This window comes from Ursus maritimus, unplaced genomic scaffold, assembly GCF_017311325.1.
Source record: "Ursus maritimus isolate PB19 unplaced genomic scaffold, ASM1731132v1 scaffold_8, whole genome shotgun sequence".
Classification (NCBI taxonomy): Eukaryota; Metazoa; Chordata; class Mammalia; order Carnivora; family Ursidae; genus Ursus; species Ursus maritimus.
This window is the reverse complement of record NW_024426996.1, coordinates 79566127-79577211: the sequence shown is the minus strand read 5'-3', so window position 1 is coordinate 79577211 and position 11085 is coordinate 79566127.

Genomic DNA, 11085 nt, shown 5'->3' with positions numbered 1-11085 from the left:
CCCCCCTGTGCCTCCGGGAGGACACAGCTCAGCTGCACCTGCCCGACCGCCCCCCATCCTGGCCGGCTCCCACGGGCTCACCATGCCTGAGAACAGGGCTTTGGGCGCAGCGTGGGGCGTGCCCGGTGGGGGTGCGCCGGTGGGGGTGCAGGGACAGTGCTGGCACACCTCCCATGGCCCCTGAGACACACCGGACCGGTCTGCCTCACGTCACCTGGGGGAGGTGCCTCCAAGACCAGGTCTGACTCTCCTGTCCCAGCTCCGCGTTGCCCAATTTCCCAACTTACACGAAAGGCAGAGGTCGTAAGCCTCACCTCCAGCACCTCGTTTTAAAAACTACCAACTCCTGTCCTATCTTGTCTTACTCTGCCTACTTTCCCCAAATGTGGGATTATTTTGAGGCAAGCCCCTCACATCATGTCTTTTCATCCACAAATAATTCAGGATATCTCACTTAAAAGACAAGAACAAAATGTCGGGGCGTCTTGGTGGCTCAGTTGGTGAAGCGCCTGCCTTTGGCTCAGGTCATGATCTGAGGGTCCTGGGATCAAGTCCCGCATCGGGCTCCCTGCTCAGTGGGGAGCCTGCTTCTCCCTCTGCCCTTCCACCCACTCGTACTCTTTTTCTTTCTCTCTCAAATAAATAAATAAAATTAAAAAAAAAAAGAACAAAACGTCAATGCCATTTTAACAGCTGATTTTTAAAAAATGAATGGCCAGATATTGAATTGACCTCTTAGTCTCTTGGGGGAGGGTCAGTGTTGTGGTTTGTTTGAATAAGGATGTAAGTAAAAGCCGTAGGATATGGTGAAATTGACACGCCGTCTGAGTGTCTCGTAACCTGCAGTCTCCTCGCTGTCGTGCGGGACGCGTTTTTATCGAACTTTTTATCGAACGGGACTCCATGAACACCCACCCTCGTGCCCCAGAGGCTTCAGGCTTCGGTGTGGCCCTTTCCTAAGCAAACAGGTGCACTTAAAAACATCTTACATTTTCAGAAGTTGTGCTGAAATGTACGTAGCTAAGACCTGCCATCCGGACTGTGAGGCGTAGAGCTCGGCGGCACTGGCGCATTCCTGCGTTGTCACCACCCCGCCCCAGAACTCCAGCCGCCTGGTAAGCCTGAAACTCTGCACCCAGGGAACCCCGACTCCCCATCCCCTCCCCGTCCGATCTGCCTTTTGTCTCCAGGATCGGACTCCTCTAGGGACCTCTTCTAGGTGGGATCCCACGGCATCTGTCCTTTGGTGACTGGTTCATCTCGCCTGAGTGTCATGTCCTCCAGGCTCATCCATGTGGTGGCAGGTGTCAGAGCGTCCTTCAGTTTTACGGCCAGACAAGGTTCCATGGGAATAGTATATACCACATCGCGCTAATCCATTTGTCTGTAGGTGGACATGTGCACGCGGCTTGCTCCCCCCTTTGGGCTGCTGTGGGTGTATCTCTTGGAAACTCTGCTTTCCATCCTTTGGGGAACATGCCCAGAGGCAGAATTGTGGGGCCGTGCGTAGTGTCTTGAGGACCCTCCACACTGTTTTCCACGGCGTCTGCACCATTGCCTTTGGTTCTCAGAGCCGGTCCGTGGCAGGGCCAGAGTCAGCGCCAGCGCCAGGGGGGCAGACCCCAGCCTCACCTGCGTCTGCCTCCTCGGGTCCGTGATGGAGAGATGGGCTGGTTCTCTTGCAGCGGGGGTCAGAGTGCTGGGAAGCATGGGCGAAGCTACTAGCTCGAGCCACCCAAAGGCCACGTGCACGGCTTCAGGGCCGGCAGTTGAGATAGGGCAGCAAGCGTGGGTGGGCTCTGCAGGAGGGAAAGGAAAGAGGGTGTTTTCAGGCCAGGAAGTGGCTTGACACACAACAGCGCCCCAGCCTTATCGAGGCAAGCTCCGTGTCCTGTTGGGCACTGCGCTGGGACCTTCCGGGGTGGGTCTGGCTGTTCCCAGGATAACAAGAGACTTGCCCAGTCTGGCAGGAAGGAATTCGTGGGAATTAAGGTACAGCCCTTAGGAGCCAAGCCGGGGCAGGCAGGTTCCTTTCGGGGAAAGAAGCCGGAAGCAGCCCTGTGCTTGTGGCATCATGAGCGGGCGGGGGGGCGGGGGAGGGCTGGGAGGCCCTGCTCACGGGCAACTTCATGCGGCACCCGGGGCTCAGCAGGTGGTGGCGGTGGGCATCTCAGGCCTGGGCGAGGGTCAGGGCTGGAAATGAAGGTCATTGTGGGGGGCAGGATGGTGCAAACCCCCAAAGTGCAGTCTGTGGGGGCGACAAGCTGGAGCCCCAGAGAGATGTCTGCTCAGGAGAGGCGGGAGGGGAAGGCGCCCCTGCAGGGAGGGGGCGACGCGAGGGGCAGAAAGGCCTCAGGGGATCCGGAGCCAGCAGAAGAAAGACCTCGGGGAGGGTGGTGCCCTGGCTCGGCTCTGCGGAGGCCACGAAGAGGACGCCCGCTGGGACAGGAAGGGGCTGCTGTTGGCCCATCTCCGCGAAGAACAGGTGCAGGGATGGGAGGGGTGAGACGGCCGAGCCCATGAGGCTGCAGGGCTTGGGATCAAAGGTGAGGCCGTCATCCCGCAGCCTGCTAAGATCATCCAGGAACCAGGTTGGCAAAGAAACCCTGAGCTTGACCCTTCCTGCGAGGCTGGGCCTGGAACAGCCCCAACGAGGGTGTGGCAGGTGAGGGGAAACCAAAGGGGCCCCGGCAGCTCAGTCCTCGAGACAAACAACACCGCGGTGTCATAGTTTAAAAGCCAAAATGCAGAAAAACCCACAAGGAGCAGAGTGTCAAGGTTTCGAGTCCAGGGAGACTTGAACAAGGCAGGGGTAGGGTGAGGCACGCGGGACGCATCGCGGACGTGCGGGTCGGAACTCGTCTCCGTTTGGAACACCGGTTTCTTCACTGCAGACCCTATTTTGCACCAGTTTGGGTCTCTCACAAGACTCACCAGGTATTATATATAGTGACCACCAAGGTTTTTGGTGCCTCCTTAAATTGTGTTCCTGAGGCCCCGTTCCTGGTTCGCCGCTGCACCCGCATCGGGAAGCAGACAGGCGCTGAGCCCCCAAGAGGCCTTGTCCGTGGTGCCACCGGGATGTGGCCCCGAGAGGGACAGCGAGCAGGGACACTTCTCTGCAGCCCCTGGTGCGTGCGGAGGGCTCCCTGGGCTTCTGGGGAGACGCGGGGCACCCCAGGGAAACGGGGCTTCCCCCCCGCACGGGGCTCTGCATGTCGGCTGTGGGGGACACCGTGTGTGGTGGAGCAGGGCAGAGACCTGGGGTTTGCAGAGCCTCTCCGCGGCCGCCAGCCCAGGCCTTTGTGCCTGACTTCGCGAATGACCGGGTTTTTAGAGGCATGGTGGTTTCCTATCGTCCACCCTGGAGTCACTCTGGCTGATGGAGCGGGAAGAGCTCTCTTCTGGAATAGTCCTGTTCCAGTTTTGGGGTGCTGGCCTTTGTTTCATCCTCTGTCTGCAGACGTCTGGGAACAAAAAGCCCGTTTCCCCAAGAGCGTCCCGCAGGCTTGTTAGTGCCGGGCGTGGCTCGGGAGTGTGCAGGCCCCGCTCAGAGCAGCAGAGCCTCGCTCAGTGCCTCTGAGCTCTACGCCCCGGGCTTGTTTTCTACCGTCCGCAGCCCCGGGAACCCCTGGGGGGAAATTTGGGGTATTCTTGACTGTCCCAGTAGCGGGATTTCAACGAGCAGTTAGAGGCCAGGGTGCAGGAGAGCTGGGTGGCCTGTAATATGTGGGACAGGCCCCTTAACAAAGCAGCGTTCCTCACCCCATGAAGCTTCTCGAATACCTCGGGTTATTTCTTGTGGGTGGAAATCCCCCCGATGGACGTCTGAACCTAGAAACTAACTCTTAAGTTATAAACAAACATCGACTTTGTTTATAGTTTTAATAGGAGTGGGATTTTCCAGGAATGCAACTATCGCGGAAATTGAGGGAAGATGGAACTTGCTTAATTTGGCACTTCACAAGGAATTGAGCCCATTTCACCCAAAATACAGCTCCGTCAGCAGTGTCCACCCCGCCACGGGCGTCCGTGTCTCAGCCACGCTTGTCCCGTCTACACTGCAGCTCCGCCAGCGTCTGCACGCCGACACGCAGAGTTCTTAAACATGTCACTCCCTTTCCTATCATCTCTCCTTTGCGTTGTAGTCAGAGCATTGTGTAGCCTGCCACAGTTTATTAGTGTGACAGGTTAAACCATTTATTTCCTTTCGGGATTGACTTCTAATCAGGAAGAAAGGAAAGCGTGAAAATAATGTTTAAAGCAACGATGATAACATTGGATAAAGTACCAATTACTGGGTACGCTGTGGGCCGCACCCACACTGCGGACCCCTGCAGACCTGAGGCACGGTGCCCCGTTTACAAACGAGAACACCCAGACTCGCAAAGAGGGATCCCGGGAAGTGGGAAAGCAGGGATCCCCAGGGGACTGGCCCTCCAGGCACACACACGAGGCAGGATTTCCCTCCGCAGGGCAGATCGAAGCAGCAGCGAGCCTCCCTGACCACCCGGTGCTCTGCTTAGCGACAGTAGCTGACGCTGAGATTCACACTGAAGGGGGGGTCGCACATCTGTCCCCCCCCCCTAGATCCCACAGCCCTTGAAAAGGAAGTCCCCTGGCCGGATGCGCCTCCCCCCCAGCGGCCCTGCCAACCTCGCCAGATTAAATGCTCTCCGCCCCTCCCCGGCTACAGCCCCTCCAGCCCCTTCTGCAGACAGGCGCTGGCCCAGCCCCCGGTGTCCCCAGCCAGCTTTTGGGACACACGTTTTTTCCCACGCGAGTCCTTGTGTGCTCTTCCTCCTGTTTTATACCACACAGTTATGTCAGTTAGATCGTCACCACAGAATCGTTTGGAAACAACTGGCAATAGAAGTCAGCAGAAGAAGTTCATGAATAATGAATCCTCCTGAAACGCAGTAGAGCCACACTTGGCTATTTTTCCCTCGACCAGTATTTGTCTTGTGAAACTAGGTTAGCTGAGTGTGCAAGGCAAGGGTACCCACGCACACGACTCCCTCCGTGGTTGGGACCTGCCAGAGGGGCCCTGGAGACGCGAGGGGCAGGAGCCACCGTCCGTCGTCTTCGGGTTTGGCGGCTCCGTTGTTTGAAGCACACACATTCGGGTTTGCTACGGCTGCCTGGGGAGGGATCACGGCCTCGTCGGGACGTCCTGTGCCTCCCTGTCCCTGGTTCTGTCCTTGTTCTGAGGTCTGCTTTACCCGCCATCAACGCCGCGTGCACAATATTGTGTGAAGGAGGCTCAGACCCTCTTGCTTTCTTCCGACCCAAGTCCGCATGGTGCGCATCTCCCTTCGTTGAATTTCCACCTGACTTTTCATTCTACGGGAAGTGCGTTTCTTGTACACGGCACACCCTGGGGCTGTGTTTTCTGTCCACGCTGCCGGTCTCTGTCATCCCGTTGGTATATTTAGACCGTTTGCATTTAGTGTAGCTCTAAATGTGCGCACGCTGCCATATCATTTTTTGTTTTGTTTGTTTTCTCGGTTTTTTTCTTTCTCTGGTTTTTCCCCTACTTTCCTTTGGGTTACTTGCACGTTTTTTTTTTTTTTTTTTTAGTTCCTTTGTGACTTATCTGTAGTGACTGTATCTTTTTGAGAGTGTCTACTCATATGGGTTTTCAAATGCTTGCTCTATTATTACATCATATGCCTCCCCTACCCAGGCCACTGCCATCACCATTTTACCCGCTTTGGTGAAGTACGAACACAGTGCCCCCTTTAGGTCCGTTTGCTCTTCCCCATTTATCATCTAGTTGTCTTCAATGTCTCCTCCACATACGCTGAGAATCACATCAGTGTTTACTTTCTGCTTCAGCTGTCAAACATGATTTAAAAATTCGGGAGCAGAAGGAAGGTCTGTCGTATTTACACATACTTTTGCTTATCATGTTTTTCCTTCCTTCCTAATGTCCCAAGGTCCCTGATTTTATAATTTCCTTCTGTTTAGAGAATTTCCTTTACCAACTCTATTAGGCTAGCTCTGCCAATGACAGGCACCCGTAGTTTTCCTTCATCTCAGAACGTCTTGACTGTCCCTTGATTCCTGCAGAGTATTTTTTCTGGGTATAGAATTCTGAGTTGGTGATTCTTTTCCTTCAGCATGGTTTTTGATGAGAAATCTGCTATCTTTCAAATTATGTTCTCCCTGTAGGTAAGCTATCATTCTTCTCTGGTCGCTTTCAAGATTTTTTTTCTTTGCCTTTAATTTTCCGAAGTTTGATGAGGATGTGTCTTGGCATGCCTTTATTTGGGATCCTGTTCTGGGTTCACCTGTCTTGAATCTGGGAGTTTATGTTTTTGCCAAGTCTGGGAGCAGAGCCTCACCTTGGAGATTGTGCCCTTCACCGCAATCCTGCTTCCCCCTCCTTGACTCACATATGACATGCAGAGCCCACCAGGGATCTGTGGCTGTCGCCCCACGTCCTTTCATTTTGGAGGCTGAGAGGTGGCAGTGTCAGGCATGAGGCAGAGGGCAGCCCCACACTAGACAGCACCCCAGCTCACACAGGTGCAGAAGAGTGATAGGCAGGCGGGTGTGCCAGATCAGGCAGCCCGGCTGGGATGGGCTCCCACTGCCTGAGCCGTTCTATCACAGCGTGTCTGCCTGTCTCGCTCTGGCCATGCCTGTGTCATCCTTCCACCAGCCTCCAAATAGGGAAACGAGGGCAGAGAAAACCCTGACTGAGCTCAAGGCCCCTGGCATACTCAGCAAATGTTCAGTGAAGGAGTGATTATGTGCACGAATGAATGGGGAGGAGCAAGCAGACAGACAAACCAATAAAACTAGACCCTAGGAAGGAGGAGCCTCAGGACGCCGGAGGCAGAGGCGTGGTCAGGGCTCCTGACCCGCAGTGCTGTTCCCTCAGCAGTGCCTGGCACATGGCAGGTGTCCAGTGACTATTCACTAAGCAAACCAAATCTCAAGCATTGACTCAGATTGTCAGTTCAGTGACAGTGGGTCCCCCTCCCAGCTCCACCACATACTACGTTAACCATATAGCATCCCTGCCCTGGGCCTCTCAAGGGGAGGATGATTTGCTCATTTGCTATGAGCATAAAACAGTCATGTAGCTGAAGCGTTTAGGACAGAGCTGGGCCCCTGGAGGAAACTTCACGACACGCGCCATTGTCAACAGCCTCCCGTGTAACACGGAGCAAGCTCATTCTACAGATGAGGAAACTGAGGCTCAGAGAGGCTAAGCCACCCTTCTGAGGTCACACAGGAATAAACATTGGCCAAGCACCTGCCATGTGCCAGGCCCCGTGCTGGGACTGGTGCTGCAAGAGTGAACCAGGCCGTCTCCCGCAGGAGTGTACTTTCCTGCCCCTGTCAGTCCCTCTAGCAAGGGGACCAAGGAACTAGCACTCAGGGGTAATATGTGCCCAGCAGTGGGCCAGGGCATTGCAAATGGTGACTCACGTGACCCTCTGCAGTTCCTCTGTGTTTGAAACGTGCTGGAATCTGCTCACCTTTCAGCCTGTTTGCAGCTGCCTGCTGCTTGGACCTGCTGTCCACTGGGACGGCGTGTGAGAGGAAGAGACCTGAGTGGGACCTGCCCTCACCTCCTGATGAGGAGCAGACTTGGAACTCTGCCATCAGAAGAGCCCCTGGGAAACTCTGGGTCTCGTGTGCCCGCCGCTGGGGGCAGGCTTCCGGCTTCTGTGCTCTGACCTTGCTCTGTGTGGAGCCAGGTTACTCCTGCGATGCTCAGAAATTGGCCAGGTTAGCTGGAACCGTGCTCAGCAAACTCTGTTGAAGTCCTAAATCAATTTGAAGTCTGCGGAGTGAATCCAATGGGGTGCCTGTAACTTAGTTAACTGAGGAAGAAAATATGCATTAGCGCCCCCTCGGCCCTAAAAGAATGTACACAGACCTTCTCAAATGAGTTATCTGGATCGGAAACGTGGTGCAGGAAAATGCCTTCCACACTCCGGGGAGAAGCAGGCACACAGGCAGCTGTGATAAAGTTTGCATAACGGAAAAGAGAGAGGAGGAGCCCTTGTTGGTGCTAAGCGTGGGTCAGATCGTCCTAAAACTAGCAGGAGCGCTCCCAAGGCAGCCGGCACTCCCGGGCACTCTCCTAGGGTCCTATGAGGTGCGTGTTCTTTGAATTCAAAGGAAAGGAGATCTCGAGCAGATGTGAGAGTCCCTGGCTGGAGCATGAGAGCAGAAGCGTGGGATGCCTGCTGGTGATGAGGCTTTCTGGAGGCTGGGCCCTCTCAGAGTCTTTTGTTGACCCTCCCGCCGTGACCAAGTGTCTCCTGGGATGGTCACCAGGGATGGCAATGTGGCCCTGCGATCATGGTGCTGCAGGCTGCGGATGATGGAGGGGACGACGGGCTTGCTGTGTCAGCCCTCTGCCACCGACTGCATGCAACCCCCCAAATTCCTCTGCTGAAGCCCTGCAGCAGGGGGGCATTTGGAGGTGGGACAATTGGGAGGGGATTAGGATGAGATGAGGTTATGAGGGTGGGGCCCATGTGACGGGATTCGAGTCCTTACATGGAGAGGACGAGCGCTTTCTCTCTCCAGGGACGCACACCAAGGGGAGGCCCCGTGAGGCCACGGTGAGAGCCTGGCCATCTGCAGCCAGGAGGAGGCCTCCCCAGACCCCATCTGTGCAGTGGCCTGATCTGGGGCTTCTAGTCTCCAGGACAGTGACAGGCAGACGCCTGTTGTGCAGGGCCCCTGCTCTGCGGGATCTTGTTATGGCAGCCCAAGCAGACTGAGATCCTGCCTCAGCTGAGCACCTGCTGTATGCAGGGGCTGGCACTGCATGCTCTGGGCCTGCTGTCTCAGCCAGGTGACTCTGCCACCTTCCAGGCGGTGGGGACACTATTTGTCCCTCTTTACTGAAGAGGACATAGAGGCTGAGGGAGGCCGGACCAGCTGGACACAGGGTCACACAGTCAGTACAAGCAGGGCTGGGATTCCGAGTCACAAAGGGTGTGACTTGGAGTCCTGATTTTCCTGGACCCCAAACACCGGGACCTGGGTGCAATGGGGAGGCAGGAGGAGGCTTCAGGTTCTTCTGCTGTGACCAGGAGGCCCAGGGAACGGTGGCTGGGACCATCACAGGCAAAGGCTGTTCCCTGGGAAATAAGGACATGCTAGTTGGCGGGAACAGTGTTTGCTGTAAAGTGGGAACAGATAACGAGGGGACAAGGGATGTTGTGCCTGGGACCTTGCTGGACATCTGCACTAGTGAGGCAAAGGGGACTGTGGAGGGAGAGCAATCCCAGAGAGGAGCGGAGGCCAGGTGGAGTCACAGGGATGGGGGGTGGAGAGCAGTGTGGAACTTGCACTGTTGTCCTGTAGGCGAGGGGAACCGCCACTGTGTGGCTCTGCTCCCTCCTTGGCCTCAGACTCGTATGCTCGACCTCGTCTCTTAGGACCCTCCTGTCCACCACTTCTCTCCACCTCCATGACGGCTGGTCCATCCCATCACTGCCTCCACACCCCCCCCCCTCTGATTTGCATGTAACCCTCCCTACACCAGCACCAAGTGGGGTTCTACCAAATTCACATGTGACCTTGAACCTTTGTGTCAATCCCTTCACTCGCTTCCCACTATTCCTGGACAGATCCCAAATACCTCCAGCCCCAGGTGGGGGCCCCTGCCACCCCCCTGAGCCTCTCTCCCACTCCTTGGGCCCGGCTGCCCTGATTTTCCCCCTGTAATGTACCACAGGACCTTTGCACATGCTCTTTCCTGTGACTCAAGTGTGTTTCTCTCTTCCCGCCCAGCCCCACCCTCCAGGAAAACAATGCTCCTAAATTTTGGCTAAAGCCTCCCAACTGGCCTCTCCCCTGCCCCACTCCTGCCCCATCTATTCCTTCTCTACAGCCCACATGACCACTGGAGATCTGACCCTCCCTCATTCTTCTGCACAGAACACAAGGCCCTGCTCTATCAGCTTGTCCCCTGAGATGACCCCATACTGACACCGTTGATAGTTCCCTCAGAGCTGGCCCTCTGCCCTGCTATTGCTGGTGGGAGAAGGGAAGAGACATAGTGCCAGGCTGGGCCTCAGCCTCCAGCCAGCAGGGTACTGCCACCCCGGGGAGCCACGAGCCACAGGTAAGAAGTCCCCCCACCCTGCTGGAGAGACCCCGTGGCAGGAGCCCATGGAGAGACCCCAGCCCCTAGTTGTCCCCCAAGGCTCCAGGTGAGGTCACCATGACATCCGCAAGGGACCTCTGTGAGGCTGGCACGGGGACCGCCCGCTGAGCTCTGTCTGCCCTCGGCTCACGGGCGCTGTTGTTGAAGCCGCGAGGTCTAAGCTATGTCTCAGCGATCGGCCGGCGGGCGGGGCAGCCATCGCCTCCTCCCCTGCTCTTGGGCCCAAAGCCCAACCGCAGCCCTGGCTTTCCACGAGCTCCTCACACCCGAGTCCAGGCTGGGGTAGTGGGCTGTCCATCCCAAGCACCTGCTGCCTTCAGGGCACAGTGGACCCCACTGCCCCCACCGGAGAGCCTGCCCTTCCCTAGGGTGGTGGTGGGGTCAGGAGGACCAAGACCGCGTGGCTGGCCCTCCCAGGGCTGCAGGTGGTGCGGCCTCTCCGTCCCGCTCCCCCTTCCACGTGGGAATCGACCGCACTGGGGTCCAGACCCAGCGTCCAGCCTCACACCTGCAGTCTGCTCACCCTTCAAAGCCCGGTGTTTGAATTTCATTTGTTCATGGATTGATTCGTTCATTCGTTGATTCACCCGCTGATTTATTCATATGTTGATTGGTCAACCCTTCATTCATCCATTGATTTATTGATTAATTCATTGATTTGTTCATCCGCCCACGCATTGATTCATTCATCCATTCATTGGTTAATTCACTGATTCACTGGTTCATAGATTCGTGGTTGATTCCATCAGTCAGTCACCAGCACTCCCTAGGTGCTCCATGCACCGCGAGCCCGGAGACGCTTCCCTGCGGTCTCTGCCCCTGGAGTGCTCCTCCCCAGGCGGGATGCGCAGCAGGCGGCCCCATCCTCCACGTAGGACCACACAGCACCTGCGCCTCGGGGGCGGGGGGGGGGGGTTCCCAGGGAGGGAGCACGTGGA